This window comes from Amblyomma maculatum, chromosome 11 (genome assembly GCF_055883805.1).
Source record: "Amblyomma maculatum isolate TAMU_Amacu chromosome 11, ASM5588380v1, whole genome shotgun sequence".
Lineage (NCBI taxonomy): Eukaryota > Metazoa > Arthropoda > Arachnida > Ixodida > Ixodidae > Amblyomma > Amblyomma maculatum.
In genome coordinates this window covers 114,974,463-115,000,098 of record NC_139354.1, presented here as the reverse complement: position 1 = coordinate 115,000,098, position 25,636 = coordinate 114,974,463, and the positions used below count along the sequence as shown (strand labels likewise).

The following is a 25,636-nucleotide window of genomic DNA, read 5'->3' as shown; positions in this document are numbered from 1 at the left end:
TGAGAGGCAGTCAAAAACATGGCAATGTGAAACAGTGGGATGTGACGCCTAACTTTAGCAACGGTTTAACGACACCCTCGGCTGCTCTACTCTCACATCCTATGCAAGCACTTTTTCATACAAATTTTATTTATTTTATCTTCTGAGGTGTCAAAGTATCAATTTTGTGCTTGAAAAGAAAGACCACCAGGTAACATCGTTCTATTATTACACTAAAATCAGTATGAGAATTGTGTGCGTCCTCAATGAAGCATGAACGTTTCAGTGTTGCTACCAGTGCATGCAGTTAATATTAATCGCAACGTTTCTTGGCGTCCACACCAGGCGATCATTGTGCATTACTTACATTGTAAATGTGCTTGCCGCAGGGAGCTCGCTTCAATAGGTATTTTTTGTATCTCTTTCCTCTTGAGAATCCTTGTATGATAACGAGTTACACCACTGATAAAGGCTGCACGTTTTACGCTTTCTAGAATGTATTTGAGCGATGTTTGAGGAGGAGCTGGCGAAAATTGGAAATGTTCCCATTCCTTCCGTCGGCGCCGTGGCTTAGTTGGTTAAAGCGCCTGTCTAGTAAACAGGAGATCGTGAGTTCGAATCTCACCGGTGCCTCATGCTTTTTGCTTTTAAAAGCTGGCGGTTCGTTACCGCTTTTCTGTGTCGCACTGGACGTAAAACGTGAGTACAGAGCACCGTAGTAGAACGCACACGGCGTCTCCGTAGCCTTCTTTACATTTTTCCTGTCACACTGTATGAGATGGCCATTGAAGCACTGTGTTCGTAGTTATAACCTGTTTCTATATCTCGACAACTTGCATCTAAATGACTCTCTGGCAAAGCTCCACGTGAACAATGCTGTCTTCAATAGTAGCATGTGGAGGTTCTATGTAGGTAAATGCTGCTAATAAGAATAATTTTATAAGGGGACGCCGCAGTGCATCTTAATTCAGAATTTTAAGCGATTCAATGCCAGCTGTTTGGACTGCTGGCAGACGTTTTGTTGTGTGGATGGAGCTGTACTCTTACAAAGTTCCAAAATCCCAGAAGTTGTCCAGAGGCACATTACGAGTGAGCATTTAACGTTCAACCCAAAACATCGCCTGGTAACGTTCTGCGATGTAGAAATCTATAATTATGACGTACACAAAATACAGAACCCGTCGCTGTAGCAAGTATGCAAAGAAGCTGAAATGCAACTTCAATATTGGTTCCCTAAAATAGAAGCCGGGAATACCTTCTAAACTAGTGCGAACAATTTCTTTTCCTGTTTATTCTTGTTTACGACAACAAAATAAACAGAAAAATGTTTGTTGTGTTCAGTATTTTATAACTATAAGGTGATTTAAACTGAATCACAAAAAGTGCGAAGAGATATGAACACTAGTATACTAACGGGAAAATATTTCCGGTGGTTTTGATAATTTCGATGCATCCCTCACATGGGGGATGATAATTTTCTTACGTTTCTAATAACGGGTATATCTTGAGCCACTGCAGAATAGCACAGCGCAGCATGCGTCCGCATTGAAACTTGCGAGATGCTTACAAAATTTTGGAAAGGAAGTGGTTAGAGCTTTTTATCATCTTTATTTCTAAGTAGAACTCTCATACCTGTTTCCTAAAAAGGCAGTTCCCAAGGGGCTGCTGTCAGTTAGAGGATGGGCAAGGAATACCACTTCTTGGATTAGCCTTTACTGTAAGATTTATTTCTGCATAAAGTGAAATATTTCCCCATAGCTGCCTTCGGTACCACCCCTTCTGATGACACAGTAGTTTTAGGTTGAACCCTAGAAATGTCATATGTCATGTCATGTCATATCTGTGTTTTAGGGCAAGCATATATGACCATATATTTGTCACTTCGAGGGCTGCTGGAGTGGTATTAAGACCTTAGGGAGTAGTACCTTAAGGGATTCCAATTTTTTTTTTCAGGAAATACGTGTATTCGTAAACCGAAGTATAATTGTTGGACTTCGCTTGCGGTTTTATGGCGCAAAGATATGAAGGTTTTGTGATGCAGAAAGTTTTTGAATGGCAGCATTAATAAAGCTTGCTTTTTTGCGCTTCTGCAGTCCCAGGGATTGAAACATCACGAGACGACAGTTCACTCAAAAGAAAAAATAAAACCTCCGTCGAGCCGGATTCGAACCAGCGACCTATGGATGTCCGCAGTGAGAGAACCTCTACAGTCCACCGCTCTACCAACTGAGCTATCGACGGGACGTCCACTCTCCGCCGAGTGGCCTCTGGCTATTTGCGTTTATCCTCTGTACCTTTTAAAACTGGTTCAACATCTTTATGGGGACATTTTCCTGTCGAACGTAAGGACATACTTAGGTGCAGTTTCTTTTCGTTTTTGGAAAGGCAGTCTGCAGCTGATTTTTGGCTTTTGCGACAACTTCAGTGTGCAACACTTCCATTTTTTACTTATAGCGTATTTAGAACTTCGCGCGAAGATGGGCTCTCCACAAGCGAGCAAAATTCAGTGGGTGAATAAGGAGGCTGTTTTATAATAACAAGTAAGCCATGTGCCCTTCTTTCGAAAAAAAAAAAAGCCCAGTAGCTTCTGGCAGCGGCAAATGAAAATAATACCCTATATATTTTTTGGAATAATGGAAGTATAGTGGGAGTGGATGTTCGTTGTAAAATACTTCTTATGCCTCGGCAGTCCTTCCAGCCTCTATATAAGACGTATGATATCGGGTCTCATACATGATAAGACTTGGGTAAGCGCAGCTAGGGAAGGTGACGGCAACAGTATTCTATGATATCATTCTGCTGTCTAGAAGAGAAAAGGGAGCGGGATTGGGGCTAAGGATTAATCTGAACACACAGCTACGGTGCAAATTACACACCCACTTTAGCCAGACGCCACACGCGTCTGGAGAATGCATGGCTAATCATTATAGCATTATTTTATGATTGTTTAGCTTTGCAACAGAAGGTCACCACTAAAATGGCGAGAATTGGGCTATTCGCGCTCCGTGGTGTTTGTCTTTTCTGTCGTTCAATGTGTTAGCGCGGTGAAACCAATAAGAAGGTCACCTTTAAGCATTGATATATTACGATAGGGCATATTAAGTGATGAGAAGGCTTCAGTAGAAGTGATACTGTTTTAAAAACAGTATAGACGTTTGCACAACTATACCATTCATATAATTCAGAATGCAGAGAGAGTCCACCACCGAGAGTCCAACACCGAAGTCCACCAGTGCTGTGCATGTACGGTGGGGTTATCAGGTAATTTAGCGTTTGGATAAGCAAACTCTACATTACCCAAAAAATAAATTAGACTTAAAATGCAGCAATTTGAAAAACACCGACGATGTTGCAAAAATGGTCTCCTATAAGGACATAAGTGTCCGAAGGCATGGTGTCACGGATCTCTGGAGAACGCTCAGGCCGAAAAAGCATGAACTAGACGCTAGCCGTACCCATACGGACGCACATTTATTGCACACACATACACACATACGCTAACAAGCCAACAAAATTAACAAAAACAAACACAACCTACAAAGACTAAGGATAGACGCGATGCTTCACACAAAGAGACAGCGTTCCATTTTCGAGCTTACAGTTTGAAGCGGGCGACGCGTTTCGTGGGTTCAGGCAATGGCGTCGGCGTCGAGGTGGCGTTCGGCTTGCAATTGGCTGGTCTTGGCCGCAACTGAAGACCTTCCGTTGAAGCGTGGGCTGAAGCAACGTTGGCATTCGTGGCGGAATTGAGGTGAACCTCCTGGGCAATGCAGGTAGATGGTGGCTTTGAAGGTGCCCCTGGACGCAGCAGGTAGCTGAGTAGTCAATCCCCGGAAGCGGTTCCAGAACAGCGTTGAGTCTACGGTGCAGTGCCGTAGAACATGAGGCCACAGGTACAGCAGCCGTCGTTGCTCACTCCCAGCCAATGCGTTCCTCACCTCTCGGAACCTCCGCTTCTCTGGCTTCCACCCCCTTGCCTCTCTATATAGCGCCTTTTTATAACCTCCGCGTTGATACACGTTAGCCTTATCGTCGTCTTCATCGCATTCTGTTCACCAATCAGCGCTTGCCATGTCACCGACTATTTCTTTTTAATCTTCGTTGGACCATGTAATTGCTTTCGCCGTCGTCATCTTTGCTTTCGAAAAATATCTCTTTATTTGGCCTCTGAAACGGTAAGCCGATAGATAGTTGACATCTTGCCCAGTGCTACGGGACTAACTCTGCCCTTTATGATTGTGCGTCGGCAAACATCGCACGAACTAATTAAGCGTTTAACGTCGCTTTGAACGCCTCGCCAAAATAACTCCTTGGTGATTCTGGACACCGTCTTCTTAACTCCCTGGTGTCCGGTCATGATGGTGAGTGTCCTAAGCGTAAACCCGTCTCTCGCACATCTTTCGGTAACACAAGCTGTTGGACCCGCCTTCCTGAGCTATATATATGCATTTACTGCGAAGAAGACCGTCTTCCAATTGAAACTGAAACGAGGTACGACTCCGTCTCCTTTTCTGCATTTCCCCTACTTTCTCGAAACAGGCTTGTAAGCTCAAATCTTCTCTTTGCTTATTTGCATTTCGCCCGGTGTTACTTTCAGACAAATCGCAGTGGGAGTAGAGAGCGGCCGCTGCGTCGCTCTGGATGTCTCTTGCGCTCGTGTCTCTACTGCCGACGAGAAACTAACTGCACCATCCCATTGCTGGCCAGTCGTGTGACTTTTCTCATTTTGCTACTTCCCAACATCGATCATCCTTCACTCAGGATCAGGGTCATAGACGCTTCTTGCACCCAGAATGTTTCCCAAGATGAGATCGTAGATTGGTTGCTTTACGAATTTTGGCAATAGCTCTTCGGCATAATAAGGAGTCGACACAAGAATCCTGGCTTCCGGCAAGCACCTAACCGTGCTGTCCACCAGGGTGACAGCGGACGTTTGCCCTGTTAGGTCTTCATTCCTCACTAGGCTTCTCTGAACTAAAACTGTACTGGCTCCACTGCCTCTAAGTACCAATATATGACGGTCCCCTGTTTGTCCAACCACCACTGGCATTGCTGTTTTCGACTTGGGCGTTCCACTCACCACTTCGTTGTCCAGCGGCGGGTTGTACCAACACCTTCTCGACCATACCTGCTGATTTCGGCAGAGCAAATATCGTCACTCCACCGAGCGATGCCGGATCGACCAACAACACCTATACTAAGATCCCGATCTGCCATTGAAACAGACAAGTCGCGCTCCCGCTCTGCCATTGGAATAGAATTGCCCTGGCCAGAGCAGAAGAACCTGCTCCGGATCTGCCATTGGAATTCACATAAGAGACAAGAGACAGCCTTCCCTTTTTCGAGCTTACAGTTCGAAGCGGGCGACGCGTTTCGTGGGTCTATGGCAATGGCGTCGGCGTCGAAGTGGCGTTTGGCTTGCAATTAGCTGGTCTTGTTGGCCGCAACGGACGACCTCCCATTGAAGCGTGAGCTGAAGCTAGGTGGCGTTGGCTGAAGCAACGTTGGCGTTCGTGGCGGCGTTGAGGTGAACCTCCTAGGCGGTGCAGGTGGACGGTGGTACGAGCTTTGGAGGTGCCCCCTGGACGTAGCAGGTGGCTGAGTAGTCACTCAATCCCCGGAACCGGTTCGAGAACGTCAGGGAGTCTACCGTGCAGTGCCGTAGAACATGAGGCCACCGGTACAGCATCCGGCGTTGCTCAATCTCAGCCAAGGCGTCCCTCACCTCTAGCAGCCTCCGCTTCTCTGGCTTCCCCATTTTGCCTCTGCATATCGCGCCTTTTTATAACCTCCACGTTCATACACGTCAGCCTTGTCGCTGTCTTCATTGTCTTCGGTTCACCAATCAGCGCTTGCCATGTCACCTACTTCTTCGTCATTTATTTATTTATTTGATCATACTGCAGACCCAGTGAAGGGTCCTGGCAGCAGGGGCAACAATTCCAAAAGAAAACAGAAAAGCATAAAGTGCAAAAACATGAACATAAAATATACACGAGTACAAGCAAGACAGCAAATCAATGCACGGCCTTTTCTAAGGAATCAAAGTCCTGAAGGGAAGATAATGGCCGGTTATTCCATTGGGTTATGGTGCGCGGGAAAAAAATACAATTTGAAAATGTCAGTTCTGGCAAAGTATCTGGTATCTTTTTAATCCTTCGTTGGACCACGTAATCCTTCTCGCCGTCGTCACCTTCTTTGCTTTCGCAAAAAGTCTCTGTGTTTGGGCTCTTAATGTGACACATGGTAAGCTCTATTACGAGGAGGTCAAGCTTCTGGGCTTCCTAGAGAGCAGAGCACACATAATACAGACCAGGAAGTTTGTCATTTCATTTATTCGTGAAAGGTTTTGCTAAGCTGGAAGAACTGTTGGTCATTTATTTCGCACTGAGTTTTGTAAAGTAAAATATCTTCCGCAGATAGTGCTTAGAACATGACGGAATATAATACGTTAATGAACAAATAATTAATTCGAGAAATTCGCTATCTTCGAAGGAGAGATATAAGTGCGTAGGGAATGTGAACGGATTAATGTTTATATGGTAGTTTTAACATTCTGCTGCGCCATATGCGCTGATAAACTGCGTAATGCTGGCGACAAAAACTTTGATACCTGGCTTCCTTTAACGGGCACTGGCATCGCACAATACACGGGCGCCTTCCATTTCGCCGCCGTCGAAAAGCGACCGCCGCGGCGGGGAAAGCGTAGGGAAGGATGGCCGTGTTCATGGTATAGCGGCAAACGGATTGAAAACACAGATTGCGCCACCGAGGCGCTTACGTCATAAAGCGAGAGCGAACACCAAAGCTTTAAGAGAGAGTAAATGACGATTTCATTTCTCGTTCGGGTGACATAAAGTGCAGCATTTAATCTATGTGAGGCTCTCGCCGTGCAATGTGATGCGTTCCTATTATGACTCCACGTCGGGGGTGTAGCTCAGATGGTAAAGCGCTCGCTCAGAATGCGAGAGGTATTTTTTCTTTTCTGGTTCGGTAGCAAGATGCTTTAGTCAGTTCAAGACTTACATTCTAATTCACTCTATACCGATCTGTTCTAGTGCCTTGAATTTGCGACACGACTTGTACAATTGAACACGCGGTTTTTACGACCTTTTTTGAGCGTTCCTATTGTCGCCATCAACACTTGAACCGCACAGACCGCATTCGAATTTCCCGCTGTGCCAAATTTTGCTGCCACCTCGTGATTGCCTCTCCAAATGTGTTCACAAAACATGACAAAAATGTGGATGCCTCGACTAAATGTTGTCCAACCAACTAGCGAACGTTGTTGTTGTTGTTGTCCAAATAACTTATGGCACATACCCACAGAAGGGGATCGGCCAAGAATTGGGTAGCAAATAATTTTTTTTTGGCTTTATCTTCTTTGTCCAGGTAAAGAGTTGACGAAGGCAAAACTAAAACCGTGGTCTTAATAGATAAGTGCTGCAGATCACAATAATATTTATTTTTTGTTGTATCTCTGGGCAGGAAACGGCGGTAATCTTAGCGCGGCATGTCCATTTCTACACACCGTGTTACGTTCACCCTTTAGCGACCGCTGCTTCATCGTTCTGTATCTGCTGCGAATGGAGGATTTCTGCTTTCCTGAGCTTTTTTTGTAGGCACTAAGAATCATGCTAGACATAGAGCTCCGACCTCGTCCGTCCACCAGCTTCTTCACGCGATCGCGATTGACGATGTGTCAGACGCGGAGGTTTTTTGACGATGAAGTCGCCGATTTACAGCCAGTTCAAGCAGTGAGTGGCATTATGAGAAAGTCCTCTAACTGTTTTTAATTCGGTATCTGCATGACATAAGGAATTCATATATAAGTTCAATTGAATGTTTTGAGGCAATATTTAGAGAAGGCGAGCTATATTTACCTGAAACTTTTATATTAAAATCTCCCATAATGTTGACACCGGCAATGCAATTAAAAGCAACAAAGCTTGCTGTCAAATGCAGCCCGAAATTCTGGAGGATCGGAATGGCGTGTACAACATACTTGAAGGGATGCATGGCGTCTAAGGGATGGGGTAGTGGAGAGATCAAGAATAATTTGAACTGCTTCAACATGAACGTCGTTGCCGTTTGCGCTAAAATCACACATCCCACTCGCGTTCATGTGTCGCACCTGATTTATAATGCCGCAGAAGTGGATGGGACGCAATGGGTCATTTGAAATTTCAGAAGTAGTCAAAATACGACATTTTGAAATGGAGTCATGTGAAGCATAGGTTCAGCAAGCGATTAGGGACATAATCGGGTGCACTATTCTAGAGTCATATCCACCCACGTTTTCCTAAGCACATTCCCTTTTCGTGACATTTTGATATGTCAAAGGTATGGTTGTGCGCTTCAAAAGAGACGTCACCAGGTAACACCGCCTTTGTGAAAAACGTCAAGAAGCCTGTAAATTCATCGTACTCACTTAGGCATCAATGATTTCATGCTGCTTCTAGTGTACGCCGTTAACATTAACCTCAACGTTTTTTGCCTTCTGTATCAGGCTATGTAATGAATTTGCTTTTGTAAACGAGCTTGCCGTAGGGAATCTTTATTGGTACCCTTCGTAACTCCTTCCCCTAGTAAAATGATGCATGAGAACGAGTTATAACGGTGGTAAGGTGCTTTTTTGCGAGTTTAAAAATCTATTTCAAAGTTGTTTGAACGGAAGCTGGCGAAAATTTGAAACGCCCCACGACTTCCCGTCGGCTCCGTAGCGGACAGTTGGTGTCTGGTAAACAGACACCAATGTCTGGTAAACAGGAGATCATGAGTTCGAATACCGCCGGTTATTTATTTTTTTCTTCTCTTTTGTACTTTGCGGCTAATAATTGAGCTTCTGAGGACAGGTGTATATACCCGCTGTCGTTATACTACGCGCACAGGCCCTCTGTGTAGCCTGCTTTATGACATTTGTCGTACCATCCGATATAATTATAGACTTCACGGCCCTATAATATTTTTTATCATAAACTGTTCCTTGTTCTCGACTACCACCACCCGCGTGGCTTTTTGGTTAAGCTCCGCCTGAGTTGAACTTTCATGCGGGCTAGTTGGTTAAACGAATGCGATGACTTCTGGCGCTGCATTGTTCAACACATACACTGGAGAACAAAACAAGTCTTCCACAACTGTGAGAAACGTTACCTTAAACAACATGTGGAAGAGCAATGGAGAGCAATGCTTCTGGCAAGAATCATGAGCCAAGGTGCACCCTGGTGTGCTCCTACATAAATCTTTGAAGTTAGTCAGTGAAACATGTGCCGCTCCTCCCCGCTGACGATTGTTCTGCTGAGTGTATGCAAGTTTGCTCATGCAAAGTTCTCACGTAGCGGCATTCATCTAGCGGCCGCATTCCGTGTAAGCAATCAACATTCCTGCCAAAAACACAGCCTCTTAGCTTCGAGCTGTGCAGGATCGATACTATTTTTCTAGTGTTCCTAAAATACAAACGGTCTTGTAAGAATCCAGAAAAGCACCCAAATACAACTGCAATAATAGTTTCCTATAATAGAAGCCGTGAATATCTTTTGAACTAATGAAAACGCTTCTGTTCCCTTTTATTCTCGACTAAGAAACAAATGATTTAAGTTGACGAGCTAATACAGTGAAGGTAAATGAGCGTGAATGTATAAAACTTTATTCGGCGATTTCGAGGAGCGTGACAGAACAATTATATGAGCGATGATAGATTTGTTATGTTCGAAATACAAAACAACATTTTGGGCGTAGTAAGCATGCATCCGCAATGGCTCTTCAGAGATGCTTATAAATTTGTGGAAAAAAGGGGCTAGAGTTTCTTGACATCCTTATTTATGTGCAGAACTCTTGATCTGTTTCGTAACACAGGCGCTAACCTAGGGTGTGCAGATAATTAGAGGTTGAGAAGGGAATCTCACTGCTTGCACTAGCTCTTTGTGTAATTTTATTTCTACGATTTCATTGTTCTTTCTGGTGCAATCAGAGTTGTTTTGAGCTCGACTTCTTGATGAACATGCTTCGCACGATACAAAGCGTCATAGCCTGTTAAGTCACATTTTGGGGGCATCAGAATATAGAGTGGTATCATTATCTCTCGCTTTATGGCAGCACAGCATATCATAGTGTTCGTTGTCGCGAACTGCGCTACATATTTTTTGCTTCGAGCGCTGCCGAAATAGTATGATGAGCAGAAGGCTTGAAACATGTCCTAATGTTTTCGGTAAGGACGTTCCTTCGGAAATTTTAATAACGGTGGACGTTGATTCCGTTTTTGTGGCGCAAAAGGACGAAGGTTGTATAGCGTACAATGTTCTGAAGTCAGCGCCGTTAAAACGTTTTGGTATTTTGTTTCGTTGTGCCTCTGCAACCTAAAGAAATGAAGAAATGAAGCATAAAAAAATAACATTTCATTTAAGAAAAATTAAAACGATCCGTCGAGCCGCATTCGAACCAGCGACCTATGAATGCCCGCAGCCAGGAACCTCTACAGTCCACCGCTCTACCAACTGAGCTATCGACGGAACCATTTTTTTCTATTGCATGGAAAAACTTCCGTAAAAAAGGAACAACAACACTTACTTAAACATGTCTACGTCTAAAGTTACCGGGCTGCTTAATACGAGCCCGTCATATCCCCAGCCCGACAATGCACAACGCCCCATGTGGCCTCTAGCGGTGTGCTGCGAATGCCTACATTAATGAATGCAGGTAGGGCGTTTCTGCCGAGTGCCGCCGAAAACTAGTTGAGGTCGCACCATGGCTTTATTGTTCTGCTGAGCGTGAGAGCATTCCTGGAGCGTAGTTTCTTTTCCTAATCGAAGTGTGAGTCTACTTCTCGGTGCTGGCCTTTTCTTGAATTTCATTGCGGAAACCTTTGTATTGTTTGGCTAAAATATATTTGGAACTTCTCACCAATAGAGATTCCCGCATGCAAACGAACTTCAAAGGTTGACAAAAGAGGCTGAGAGAAATAAAACAATTTTACCTCCCGCTCATTTTTCTGTGAAGAGCCCGCTTTAATCATCGGTCAATGGAATAAATTGCCTATAGTCCCGAATCACTGAAAGTATAGTATGGTGAAAACTCGTTGTAGAGCGCTGCTTATTCCTTTCCGATCCCTTTAAACTGGCTAAGTCTTATCTTAAAAACTGATAACACGTTGAAAAATGCAGCTAGGTGGGGTGGAGGCTATAATATAGTCTAGTAAACGTTTGCTGGCTAAAGTAATAAAGAGCACCGGTCTTTGGTTAAGGAATCTGAGCACGCTGCTAGAATGAAAATTATACTGGCGCTTTGGCGACAGGCTACAAATGCCTCGATGATATCTGGCTGGTCGGTTGTTTTGTTGGTTTTCAAATTTGAAGTCGAAGGTCATCACTAGTATTGCTGTTTTAAGATAGATCGTATTAAACGGCGAAGAGGCCTTAGTAGAACTGTACAGTAGTGCTAGCAAGTATTAAAACTTTGCACCATTCAAAATTCAACAACTTGAACAACACAGCGTAGGCTAAAAATACCGCTCTCCTTCAAGGATGATAGGCGCTCCGAAGCATGATTTAGGCTGTATGTCGACGAAGTCGCAGCGCTTATAGCTGGCGAGAGAGCACATGACCGAGTACCAAGTTCAGGTACTTCCGTCTTGTTTCTTTTATCTATGGCAGCATTTAGCGAATCTTGAACTCCTGTTGGTCATATTTCTTACATGCTTCTTCAACACTTTATATCACTTCAGCAGGAAATGTTCAGGATAGCGTAGAAGATATTATACCAATGAATAACCAATACTCGGATAATGTTTCCGTCCTTATAGGTGGTGTTTTAACGTAGAGGAGACAGAATGTGAAAAGGACGGTTGCATTTGAAGCTACAGCGGCTACGTGACTCTAATCGAAAAAGCAGATTGCGCCAGCGAGGCTTGTGCGTGAAAAAGCTAGAGTGATCTAACTGAGACTGAGCTAGGAGAGTGACTTTCATTTCTCGTTCGGGTCTCCTTCGGTGCTGCCTAGATTGTTTGCGTAACTTTCCCCGCAGAATGTGATGCCTTGCCATTATGGTTCTCCGTCGGGGGTGTAGCTCAGATGGTAGAGCGCTCGCTTAGCATGCGAGAGGTACTGGGATCGATACCCAGCACCTCCACATTTTTGTGCAGTACGTTAATCTTATAGAAGTTATCGGCTTGCAAATGTAAAATTTGTTGGCCGAAGAAATCTTTTCCATTGCAGCTATTATGCCTTTTTTTCGCTTTAAGTAGGATGTTTCGTTTCACTAGAAAAGGTCGTCACTGTGCGCTTGGCCGGAACCCAATGAAATGGTTCCCTTTCGAGCTCGTATGTGCAAGCCTGTGTGCCCTAGGTGCGAGCGAAAACACATGTGCGTATGTAGTTTTCTAGAAACGTTCATGTGTAGGAACCTGGACTGGGATAGAAGACCCATCTTTTTTTGTCGTCATTCTCAAGACTGAATGCACTATGTATTCTCGTGAATTGTATTCTTCTGTACCCCCCACTCCTGCCTAAAGCCTCACATTCAGGCTGGCAGTATGAAATAAAGAAATAAATAAATAAATAAATAAATAAATAAATAAATAAATAATGTCACAGGTAGCGTTCTGTGTCTCAGTGACGCGAGCAACAGGGGAATGTTACATATCTCTATGTTATGCTTGGATTTCGAGGGCCGCTTTTTAGGGGATGAGCGAGAGCTCGCCTTCTTAAGACCTCCAAGTAGAAGGTCGACTTTACAACTAACTATCATTACATCCGATTCCATTACATAAGAAAGGTGTTAGGCAGGGAGCTAAGATCTTGCTACTGCTATTGACAGCAAGGTTAGAGGACGTATCCAGACGCATGGAATGGGAGCAGTTAGAGATCAGGTTTGATGGAGAATATCTCACTAATCTGGCAATCCTGCCTGCAAGTTTTAGTGACAACCTCATCAAACAAAGCACCTTAATACTTACCCAATAATACTAATGCCAAGCATCTCGTGCTGGGCATTGAAAACCGTTGTCTTCGCCATCTTTTATGCACGTCGCAGTAAGAGCCCTAGCTTGTGCGTCTCACCTAAAGTTAGAACACTTGCCCTACCGGCGTCTTGATCAACTTTCATCTGTGCGCCTCTTCATAGGACCCTCTGAATGCACAAGGACCAATATATAAAGTTTATTCATAGCAAAGAAAACTCAGACTAAACTTCAAGAACAGTTCTGGCGTCCATCGCATACTTTCGACACCGTCACTTCTCAGTGGTTCGCCCTCGTGGCTGCCGAAGAAACGTGATTGTGGCTGCCGAAACGTACGCTTAACTTCTTCCAATTTCTTCGGACGCACACATTGCCGAAAACCTGCGCTTGAGACAGGTGGATGTGGGATGTCTACTCGAGACAGGGATGACGTCTATCGAAGACTTCAAACTCAAGGATTTCAGGTTTGTCCGTTAGGCGCCAGAGAGCAGAAGTACTGGTGCCGCTATCTACTTAGGTACGACCAGGCCTCGCTGTCACCGAAGTTGAACTAAAGGAGCACGGCACAGATGACGTTTGTGCGATTAGTTTTCTCTGGAAGGATGAAGAAAAAATTCTAATTAAAATTAAGGCAGGCACTCCCAGGAGGGTCCGTTAGTCTAGGAGCCCTCTGGCTGTTTCCTCTAATTAGACTGGGAAAACACCCTTGAGATCGCATGCATATCACTGATTGCATCCGTAAATCAAGCTTTGGCCTCTCAGCGTTATACTCTAGCAACAACTGTAGTAAGAGCACGCGTATCAAGGATTTGTCGGGTAGAAATAATTACTACCATCAGAGGCCTGAATACACTCACCTCAGGACGAAAGGCTCTCCCATATGCATGGCCCCCACAAACTGTCTTGTCTCAAATGCCCAACTGACTTTCTTCTGCCTTATGCTATGCTTGTCTCCCCTTGAAAATATTTGTCACCCTGCGCAGTCATCGGTTATCCTCCCTTGGCACTACATTTCTGCATATGACGATTTCTTCCTGACTTCCGCTATAATGTTATTAACAAGCATGTATTTAAGGACCCACTCTGAACTCATCCTGTCTGTTAACTTTACAGGTATATCAGTTTTCCCTTCATAGCTCTCTACGTTGTTCTGAATTTAAGTAGAACACCTTTTATTAGACTTCATGCTCGGAATCTTGCTAAGGTTCATTTTGGTGCTTTATTATTTTGAACATCGCTACTAGCATCCAGTGCTGTATAAAAATTTTAGCGCCTAATATACTGAATACCAGAGTTATTTGCCCTGCTGCTAAACTTTTACTCGTAGCGGTACCTACCCTTCTCGATAATCTAGAGCTGCTGCACCTATGCCATGCAGTAGTACTGATTATGACAGTTAATGATTGACATGTAGTGCAATCAAATATTGGAAGGTTTCACCGCAGTGCCTTACAAGCATAAATACCTGTACGCTAGTGCACTTCGAGACTATTTCAAATCTTTTGTTTCTAATGACTGAAATACTTTTCATATCTTTTAATAATGTATTTTATTTTTCTTGCTGTTGAGGGATTGCTATTGTTACGTAGAAGCTCAATATTTACAGTATATTTACAACACACCCTCAATTTCATAGAAGCTAGCAGCAACACGGAAACATGTTACGAGAAGACGAGGATTTGATTTAAGGTCTCTGCTAACGTCGGTGTCATAAGCAGATCGGCCAGGATAAACTGCGCGAACATTGGCGGCAGTGGACCGGCTGAAGGCAGCAATGGAGTTGAGTACCAAGATGGCGAGCTCTTGGCGGACAACGTCCTGAATATGGGAACGTCTGGGTAGTGGCCGTCGGCAAAATGGCCCTCCTAGCCCAGCGCCAACGGCTCTCACTAAAGTCCACAGGCTGCTCTATCCTCGAACAATTCGTATCGCTCCACTCCGTCCGCCATCCTCGGTGGTCCATCTCTCACCTTCCAACAGGGCCAAAATCAAGACTCTCCCTCTTCCCCGTAACATGCATCCAACTCATCATGAAGATCGCAGAGAATCTCGCACCGCGTCACTCCAGCAGCGATATGGTGGCCGACTTGACATACTTTACACAAACGCGCAGCAGATCATCCTACTCGGTCTGCTGCAAGAACGGTTTCCACAGATGAGAACATGATTCTTCATACTTCCTTCTCTGTACGCACTTCACATATCACTACAGCGGAGGAAGTAGCTATTGCTCTTGCGCTCTCCACTTCTAAAGCTAAAGTTGTCATAAGTGACTCACAGCGCGCCATCCTTAATTTTACTCATGACCGTATTTCAGTCGAAGCATTTCGCGTACTCATATCAAATCCTCCTAAACTTCTGACCCTCCTGATACGGGCTCCAGCACACATGCGTCTCAAGAGTAGCACATGAGCTAGCTCGAGGACTCACTTTTCGAGCTGCTTATCATCCCACCCGCAACATGCCCGCCTTGGTCAGGAAGGACACCATAATCACTTCACTCGACCTCCTCGAGCACTATCGTCTTTATCGCAAACTCTATCCAGGTCCGCACCAAGAACGTACAAAGACAGAAGCCATCATATGGCGCCAACTCCAGACGAACACTTTCTCCAATCCCAAAAGATTCCATATTATATTTCCTGAACGATACATGACGATGTGTAAACAATGCAATATCCCAACAGACTTCCTTCATATGGTCTGGGTTTGTCCACGACAACACACGCCAACACCCACACGAAATACTTGGGAGGCTCGTCTACGCAGCTCTACCCTGGACGACCAACGAGCGCTCATTGGTCTCGCTCTAGAGGCTGCCAGATTCCAAGGAGTTCTGGCCGACCTCTAGATCAGGGCCTTCGGCCCCTTGTCTGTTTTTTTAATAGATGTTTACCAACCAACCAATCGGCAAAATGTGGCGGCAAGGTTGCGGGAAAGATGGCTTCGAGTTTGCGGCGGACGATACAAGTCACATTTTCGGTCGATGTTGGCTGGTGTTGGGGCGGCAAATTTTGACACAAAGAAGTTGGAGCAGTATTAGGAAGGCGGGCAAACGACGGTGCAAAGGGACAGCTCTTGGCATCTTTAAAGCGGCGCCATTCTTTCATAATGGTATCAACTGTGTTGCAGTCTTTGTACACAAGCAGAGTGAATGCATCGTCCGCAATGGCCTTCAAGACATGGCCAACTTTAGTTGTGATCCACTTTGTGGCAAATGGCAAGGACATCCTGAATATAGGCCACGCATGACTCGGTAGACGTCTGGACACGAGTCTCGAGGGTTCACTTTGCGGGCAAGCTCTCGACCTAGTGGTTTTACAAATAGTTCGCGAAGCTTCTCTTTGCAAGTTTCTGAACTGGTCACCTATCTTCATGAGTCTCGTACCAGGCTAGCGCAGTGCCCTCGAGGTAAAAAAAACAACAACATTGTCTAGCATGAGGGTGCGGTCTCAGCGATTATATGTGCTGACACATTTGTACTTGCGTATCCATTCATCCACATCCGCAGTCTCTGTCTCGGCAAAAAAGCCAGGATTGCGCGGGTGGGTAAGGATGATGGATTGCACGGTATCTTGAGGCATCGTCGGGCAAGAAACCAGGCGGTCGCTTTGGAGTTTCGTCGTGCAGAGGCTGACACCGGGATAATTGTCCGCACCTCCACCTAACTTTTTACGTGGAAACGCAATGTACTTACAGCATATTTACAACCCAGCCTCAACTGTCATAGCAACGAGCAGCAACACGTAGTCTCACTTCATCGTCATCTCCTTGTCCCTTCCGTGAGGCAAGAGAAGGAATCAGTGCGTCCTCATCTTCTCGTAACAATATGTTGATATCATTCATGATACGAGCCCCTCTATAGAATCGTACCTAATCATGCATGAGCAATGCAAATTATTTTATTACTAATAAAGATTGACTGACAAATTGATTGAGGCCAGAAGAAAAATGTGTCTTCTAGGCTCGCTTATCATCCTGTCCTAGCTAAGTTACACTATTCGTGTTTCCCGAACACAATGGACAAAAGCAGACAAGAACAGGAACGAGGGTCGCGCATACTCGCGAATATTTTAATTCGAAATCATTATGCGTACAATGATGGCGAAAACTGCCTGACGACGTCGGCGGGAAGCCTTGGTCTGAAAGTCTTCCAAGGTGCTCAGAAGAGAAGCAGCTAGGAGTAGCAGCGAAGTAAGAATTTAAAGAGAATTACTTTGAATTGGAAAATAAATACAATAGAACCAAATTTGTATAGAATCATAAATGATACAGGTCGTGAGTGAAAAATAAATACATTTGCCACTATAGTAATTAATCATAATCTAATACCCTCACATCTTCGCGAACAAAGTGTGCCCTATCTAGTACATAGGAGTTTGTTTTCTTTGACAATGAAAGCAGAAAGAATGGGCTTGCTTATCAAGTCACATTTGCATTCTTTTGATTCATGATGCAGGGCCAGTATTTAGTACATTTTTAGCTGAGGCATTGCAAAATGACGCTGTTGGTTACGCAGTAACAATAGGTTTGAAGGGAGTCAAACACTGGCCTCTGACTGCAGAGGCTGGCTCTCCAAAGACGAAACGTGGTAGTTCCGTCCGTTGAGTGGACCAGGTTCAGCTCCCTAACAAGAGCGAAAAACAACAAAGTGAGCAACGCCGTTGCGGTTCATGCATTTTATAAAGTCTGTGCTGAGCATCTTCGCGCAGAAGCTGGCAGAAAATGCCCCAGCTTAGCCAAACAGTGCGCTTACCGCTACTGATGGCCGAAGGACGCCGATTCTCCGCCATAGCTTCAACATCGGAGGACTGGAAAGGCGAAGGGCTCTCTCCAGGTCACCGGCTGGCCGAACTGTTTGGAAAGTGTTGTATCCGATTTTGCTACACTAAGATACATTTCCTTTGCCGGGTGTTTGTTTTTAACCCTTCAATTTGAACTCTTGTATGAGAATTGCTGCTACATTAGTAGGGAGAGGTTCTGAGTTTGGCCGAAATTCAGGATATGTCCAATTCTAGCGTTAATAACCATGTACAAGGCGGAGACCAGAAGCTAACTGCCGTGCGATGTACACATTTCACAAAAGGCGCAAAAGATCAAAATAGAAACACGAAATGAGCGCCAATACTTATTTTGCTGCCGTAAGGCATACAACGCCTGCAATGCTAACATACAAGCTCGTAAATATGCCTAGTTATATCTCCCGATTGCCACAACCATATATGTAACACAATGTAATTTACTGACAGCCGCAATATAAATACTTTCGAAGCACTGCGTGTGACCTGATACATTGTGGGAAGTGTTTTTGCTTTTATTATCAACATTTGTTGCGATAAATGAGTTAACGGCTTTTTGGTCACTAAAATACTCACGAATGGTGCGTTAATTAACTCCTGCAGACTCTTGTGCGCATGTGGTGTCCCCTTCTTGTCTGTGTCCGTTTCCGTGTTGCGCCGCCGTTCAATTCCATCATGCACCAACTCGCCCCCCAGGCCGTTCTTCTATTCTACGTACAGAGTTTGAGAAGCACACCGCTATCCCTCTCTTCGGTCACTTAGCAGGGCAGAGTCAACGTGTACGCGGTTACCCAGTCGCTCTTCACTAACAGCGTATAATGCAACCCTTCTTTATAATTATATAGCACAAGATACCTTGACATTTGGGCCGTTACTCCTATCGCTCTTCATGCCGGCAAAGGGACATAGGAAAGCTCGCCGCTGTGTCAAGGGGGCACAAATGTAAAGACGAGAGGAGGAGCTGTCTCCACGAACTTATGGCAAAAAAACCTGCCGGCCCGGGTGTTTCCGGCTGAGTAACGCCCAATAGACCCCATACTAAAAGGTACGGTGGAGAGTAACTCCGACCGAAGCAATGATATTCATCGCAAGCGCGACAGCCACGACTCTAAGATTGTTCAGCTCTTGCAGGGGAGCCTGCTAGGCCATTAATTCATTGAATATGATGAGGGTTGCGTCACTTTATTTCTTACCCTATGGTCTATTGACATTCGTTTCTGGACACAAAGAAAAAGAACGAACTCAAACTTTTTCTTATGTTTCAGCATAAACCAAAAAGTGACATTTCGCAATATTCTTTTCGCGGCAAAGACGTCTCTTCTATCCACTTTATATGACCCCTTGGCAAATGAGGAACTTAAGATTACAAATTCGCCATTTCCGGCATACTGGCTGACTACATTAGTAATCCATGTGTTACCTTAGCCCGACGGCACGCAGAGCAATTAACATGTGAGGGACGTAGCAGGCATTTATGGGTGACTGAAAAATTTCGGCGTCAAACTACTGTATTTCCTAACAATATTTCGTTTATTCCTCTACTACTGGTCACTGGTCGTAGTGATATGGTCTATTGGGAAAGACGCGGTTCAGGTTAGGGCAAAGCGACTCGCTTGATGGCACTTGTTCGCGCATAATCACTCTACATCGACCACACAGCTGGTCTGGATGACGAGCACCGCAAGCACATGCAGCAAGCATAATTTCATAGGTTTTTGGGCGTGACTTCTACTGTTCCTCGTTAATTAAGGCAGATACCATAGGAAATTTGCCGGAGACTGCTATCATAGCACAGACGCTATGATTATTAGGCTCTGAAGCAATGCAAGGACTCCAGCTAAAGCCTCTGACTTATTATTAGCAAGCTGTCTTCGCTCATCGCGAAAAGCCTGCCGACTCTCGAGAAATTAATGCAGTCAAAGCAGAAAGCTGGGCTAGTTGGTGTGTCATCATAAATAAAAAGACTAGCGCAAATAACATAGACACAGACATAGGAGTAGACAGGACGAGCGCTAAACATCAACTGAGTATTTACTGCTATAAAGGGGAACATAAAAGCACTTGGTAGCAAATGCGCACTCTAGTCAAAACCAAGGATCAAGAACTAATCAAAAGGGGGCAAACTGTTCCTTAGGTACACGTTTTCTTTTTTTGAAAGGGTGACTGAAGGCTGAAAAAGGTTAGAAAGAAGTGCGGTGTCGGCGTTTTGTTCACCGCCCTCGAAAAGCTGGTGCGCATGTGCAAAGCCGTTAATGAGGACAGGAAGCCGATCTGCACCAAAAAACACGAGCGCAAGTTTGTATCTTGCATTGCCGGCGTCGTTTACGTTTACCGCATACCTCTCTCCTGCGGTAGATGCTACGTTGGGCAGTCTGGTCGCTGCCTTAATGATCGATTACGAGAGCACTGTTCGCTGGTGGACTCATTGGCGGGGGGCAGCCCTTTGACCAATCATTGTTAACGTTGCGGGTGCGTGCCGGCGTCTGATGCCACGTGTGTGCTTGGTAGAGGAGGCGCAAGGTTAGGGCGTGAGATAAGTGAAACATATCACATTAGCAGGGAAGGCGATAAGTGTGTCAGTGCGCCTTCAATCACCCTTTCAGAAAAAGAAAAAGTGTACCTAAGGAACAGTTTGCCCTCTTTTGATTAGTATTTGATCGTTGGTTTTGACTAGAGTGCGCATGTGCCACCAAGTGCTTTTATGTTCCACTTTATTGCAGTAAATCCTCATTTGATGTTTAGCGCTCGTTCTATCATCTCCGATGTCTGTGTCTATGTTATTTGCGCTAGTCTTTTTATTTATGATGACTGCCGAGATCCGTGCTGGTGAAAATGGAATGCCTGTTTGGAATCAGCTTCGGTGGGCACTTGTCATTACTAACCAGCTACAAATGAGAGAGCGCCCTGTGTGGCTGTACAGTCTTCTTTGAGGAAGGTGGCTAAATTCTCGTTTCGTCATTAGACCGAAATAATGTTCTTAGAAGCTCAAGCCTTGGTAAACCCTATATTGTAGGTGTATTGGGCGTGAAAGCAGGCCTACATAAACCACATACCGATGAAGCTGCTGAGGACCAAGCCGAGTACCACAGTGGAGCACATGGAGAACAGACAGCACCAGTAGGGAGACAGCCGGTACAGAGCGAATACCTCCGGCCTCCAAGGGTGATCATCACTGTGGCAGAGCAATTATTTACTATCACGGTGGAAAACATTATACAGAGAGTAGTGGCTAAAACATAATACCATTGTATAAAAGTGCCGTAAAATATTACAAAAGGTTCTCCTGATTACACTGAAGTAACTAGAACGCTTGAAAAAAATTGGGTTGTTAGAGATAGACAAAAATTCCACAGAAATTGAGTTCCATTCGCGGGGCGCGAGAGCAATATACAACAGAAAAACGTTTTTCTTTTTCACAATGACTGAAACTGACTTGGTGAATGGGATTGTGTGAAGGGTGGAAAAATTATGAAAAATAATTTGTAGTGCAAATTCTACAGTGAGACGATAAAGATCACAGCTCAAATCTCAATGATATTCTTTGCTGTTCGGCAGTAATTGAAGCAATAAAGCGAAAATAACTATTTCAAATAACTGAGTCGAGGCTGTTCGTCGTTAAACTCGTTAGCATCATCACCTTTCAACCCGGTCTTGCATGGGGTCTTGGAAACTTTCCTCGCACACTCCGCGTAGCTGCGGCCTGAGTGCACACAATGTGTTGTGGACAGTGACGGGGAAAGGAAACGAAGGCTTGGTGACAAGTACATGCCATGGTTGAGGTCATCTTTGATCTCTTAAGTTTAATTTTCGAGGAAGTTGTCACGGCGCTCCGGAAGTGAAGTCACGAAGTCATATATGAGCTTATACGGGTGGCGGCGAATGATTTGGCTGACCTGGCCTGAGTGTAGTGGGTGGTGCTGGTCGGGGCACTCCAACAGATCTGCTTTGCTCTGCGGAAGTGACAGATGGGCGATTGAAACTGGGGCCGCACGGGCGGTACGTAAGGCATTTGGTGTGAACTTGGCGCACACATTTGTCTGCTCACGAGAAAGGTTATGACAAAAAGCATGGCTTGATGTTCTTGCCCATCAGCCTTCGCCTGAGAAACCCTCAGTGTCCGTTGAGCTTCGAAGATGCGCGGCTACATTAGTATGCACTGGCCAGCAGAGTCTAAGATTGAGTTCACAAATAAAAGCTCACCGGATCGCTACACTCGGAGAAGTCGTTTTATAAGTGGATAACGGAGATTTGGACAATGCCATTGTGATGGTGGGGTCGAGCATCGAGAGTCCTCTCAACAATAGGAGCGTATGGTATGAAACCGCTGTGTGTTTTGAGCGGGTTGCGTACGAGGTCAAAAAATAGTTGCTTTACGCCTCGAAGGAGGTTTTACTTTCTTATTTTTTGTCACGTGAAAGCTGGCACGCCTAAGGGACGTTTGATTACTTCGGTATAAGTTGTGATGAATTTACCAGGCTGTTTACTTCATGCACTTGTGTTCCCCCGCAGCTCGGCCATATCTTTGCGTACGACAGTTTTTAGCGTCTTCAGTTCCTCCCAATTGAACTCTCCCGTATTACTGAACAGGGCTTCCCGTTTTTATACTGCAGTAATGCAGATCCCCCCTGGGTAAAGAATGCGTTGCCTTGCGGCTTTGTTGTCTGTTCACAGAAGGCATTGAAAGCGGATACAAAGTTGAAATAGTGATAACTGGTCAGAGGAACCGGCGAACGTTGGTGGGCTCCTGGGGTTGCTGGGAGATTGCTGTCAGTTCAGTTCAGTTCAGGCGTTCAGTCGTGTCCGACTCTTCGTGACCCTATGGACCATGTCACGCCACGCTTTCCGGTCTCTCACTATCTTCTTAACATCACATAGCTTCATCTGCAATGCCTCGAGAATGCCATCTAACCATCGCGTTCGCTGCCAACCCCTTCTTCGGCGACCCTCAACCTTTCCCAACATCAAATCTTTCTCCAGCGACTCCTCTCTTCTTATCAGATGACCAAAGTAGCTGAGCTTTAACTTTAGAATTTGACCCTCCAATGAGCAGTCAGGGTTTATGGTCGACAATATCGACTGATTTGATCTTCTGGCAGTCCAAGGAACTCTTAAGAGTCTTCGCCAGCACCACAATTCAAACGCGTCAATTCTTCGGCGGTCAGCCTTTTTCACAGTCCAACTCTCGCATCCATACATCACAACTGGAAAGACCATAGCACGGGTTATACGGATCTTGGTTGGCAGACTAATGTCTCTGCTCTTTACTAGGCGGTCAAGGCTAACCATTGCTCTCTTTCCCAGAAGCAGGCGTCTCCTAATTTCATGGCTGCTGTCTCCTTCCGAGGTAATCTTGGCGCCCAAGAACAGAAAATCTGTCACAGCTTCCACTTCTTGTCCATTGATGCTCCAGGACTTGATAGGGCAAGACGCCATGATCTTCGTCTTTTTAATGTTCAGTTTAAGCCCAAACTTCTCACTCTCTTCTTGTACGCGCATCAGAAGTCTCTTGAGATCCAATTCACTTTCTGCCATTAAAGTGGTATCATCCGCATATCTAAGGTTGTTGATGCGTTTTCCAGCGATCTTCACTCCAGCTGAAGACTCGTCCAGACCGGCCTCCCTCATGATGCACTCTGCATATAGGTTAAATAGGCAGGGCGACAGTATGCAGCCTTGCCTCACCCCTTTCTCAACCGGAAACCAATCAGTAAGACCATGCCCAGTTCTGACTGTGGCCTCTTGCCCTTCATAAAGGTTCCTGAGGAGACAGATGAGGTGAATTGGAACTCCCATCTCTTGGAGAGCTTGCCACAATCTGCTGTGATCTACGCAGTCAAACGCTTTCGCATAATCAATAAAGCAGAAGTAAATGGGTTTCTGGAACTCTCTTGGTTTTTCCATGATCCAGCGAAGGTTGGCAATTTGGTCTCTAGTTCCTCTGCCCTTGCGAAACCCAGCTTGCACGTCCGGAAGCTCCCGATCCACATACTGCTGCAGCCTACCTTGCAGGATTTTTAACATCACCTTGCTAGCATGCGAAATGAGCGCGATCGTGCGGTAGTTGGAACAATCTTTGGCACTGCCTTTCTTTGGAATGGGGATGTAAACTGACCTCCTCCAATCCTGTGGCCACTGCAGGGTTGTCCAAATCTTTTGACATAATGTATGCAGTGTGTTAACAGCGTCGTGGTTGAGGTTTTGAAGCAACTCAGCTGGAATACCATCAATTCTGCTAGCTTTGTTCTTAGCAAGGCTGGCTAAGGCCCATTCAACTTCACTCTTCAGGATGCCCGGCTCGAGATCAGTAATCACAACCGTCCTATGTTGGGTTTGCACATACGGGTCCTTCTTGTACAGTTCTTCTGTGTATTCCTGCCACCTCTTCTTTATCTCTGAGGCTTCAGTGAGGTCCTTGCCTCGTTTGTCCTTTATCACGCCCAGCTTAGCACAGAAGCTTCCTTTGATATCTTTGATTGTCTTATACAGAGCTCTTGTGTTCCTTAATTGGCTGTTGTCCTCAACTGCTTGACACTGTATGTTCAAGAAGGCATTCTTATCTCTCCTTGCTATTTTCTGAAAATCCGCATTGAGAACCTTGTATCTTTCTCTTTCCCCCATACCTTTTGCCATCCTCCTTTCCTCAGCTATTTGCAAAGCCTCTTCAGATAACCAGTTTGCTTTTTTGCATTTCTTTTGCTTTGGAACTACCTTAGTAGCAACTTCTTGTATTATATCACGAACATCAGTCCACATCTCTTCGGGCTCTTTGTCTTCTAGATCTAATTCTTGAAATCGATTGCTCACTTTAACAGCATATTCTAATGGAATCTGATCCAGATCATACTTGAAAGGCCTTCTAGTTTTCTGCGTTTTCCTGAATCGAAGCTTAATTTTGGCAACAAGAAGCTGATGATCGGTACCACAGTCGGCCCCAGGCCTTTTTTTTACTGCTTGTATAGCGCTTCTCCATCTCTGCCGGCAAATAATATAATCGATCTGATTCCTGTACAGACCGTCCGGTGAAATCCATGTGTACAGGCGCCTCTTGTGCTGTTGAAAATGAGTATTCGCTATGGTCAGGTTGTTTTCTTGACAGAACTCTACTAGCCTCTGCCCAGCTTCATTTGGCTCACCAAGACCGAACTTGCCTGTAATTCCGGATATTTCTTCACTCCCGACCTTAGCATTCCAGTCTCCTATGAGAAAAACGACGTCTGATGATGGGGTGCGGTCTAAAAGGCATTGTAGGTCCGCATAAAATCTCTCAACGTCAGCTTCTTCAGCAGCAGTGGTCGGTGCATAGACTTGGATAACTGTTATGTTGAAAGGGTGACCTTGGATCCGAAGTGAAATCATTCGGTCGTTTTGGGGGTTTGGGGAGATTGCTGTATCAGGCATTTAAGATCCGGTCATGGCTGCTGGCTCGTTGTATAGCCGAGTGCAGCCCGGTAGTCGCCTGGCTGTGCTGAGGGCGCAGTCACGGGGAGCAATGGCTTCCTTGACCTGGGTTTAGTGTTTAATCCCATTCAGCGCAAGCATTTCTTGCTGGCACACCATTCACCTCCACCAGATGTCATAAAGTGGTGACAACGTCACGTCTCGCTTTAGAAAGTGATAATGGAACATGACAGTGGCTTTTAGTGTCAGCAAGCATATGGTGCTATGAATTCTATCGGGGCCCTACATGAAAACGTGATGAAGGACTCTTTTTTTTAAGAGGCAGCTGTTAGAGAGGTTTTTTCTGTATTGGCTTAACACTCTAGGTACAAAGTACCATGCTTATCGGTCACCAGGCATGACGCCATGGCACCGTGCAAGGTTAACCAACCGGAATGCCAAGCACTTATTGGTCTGTAACAGGGACGTCACTCGTAAAGTTGTGGGTCATTAACTGAACTTCACCCCT

The 25,636-nt window shown here is 45.1% G+C and overlaps 4 non-coding genes across 4 annotated transcripts; 2 read left to right on the top strand and 2 right to left on the bottom strand.

Moving 5' to 3' along the window:
• The first annotated feature begins 538 nt into the window (after window positions 1-538).
• Window positions 539-612, top strand: TRNAT-AGU (transfer RNA threonine (anticodon AGU)). Its single transcript has one exon. It is a non-coding gene; the product is annotated as a tRNA-Thr (tRNA).
• A 1,516-nt stretch (window positions 613-2,128) lies between these two features.
• On the bottom strand, window positions 2,129-2,220 carry TRNAY-GUA (transfer RNA tyrosine (anticodon GUA)). The gene is given in 2 exon segments: window positions 2,129-2,164; window positions 2,184-2,220. It is a non-coding gene; the product is annotated as a tRNA-Tyr (tRNA).
• Window positions 2,221-10,396: 8,176 nt separating this feature from the next.
• TRNAY-GUA (transfer RNA tyrosine (anticodon GUA)) lies at window positions 10,397-10,487 on the bottom strand. Its single transcript is given in 2 exon segments — window positions 10,397-10,432; window positions 10,451-10,487. It is a non-coding gene; the product is annotated as a tRNA-Tyr (tRNA).
• A 1,542-nt stretch (window positions 10,488-12,029) lies between these two features.
• TRNAA-AGC (transfer RNA alanine (anticodon AGC)) lies at window positions 12,030-12,102 on the top strand. Its single transcript has one exon. It is a non-coding gene; the product is annotated as a tRNA-Ala (tRNA).
• Window positions 12,103-25,636: the final 13,534 nt, after the last annotated feature.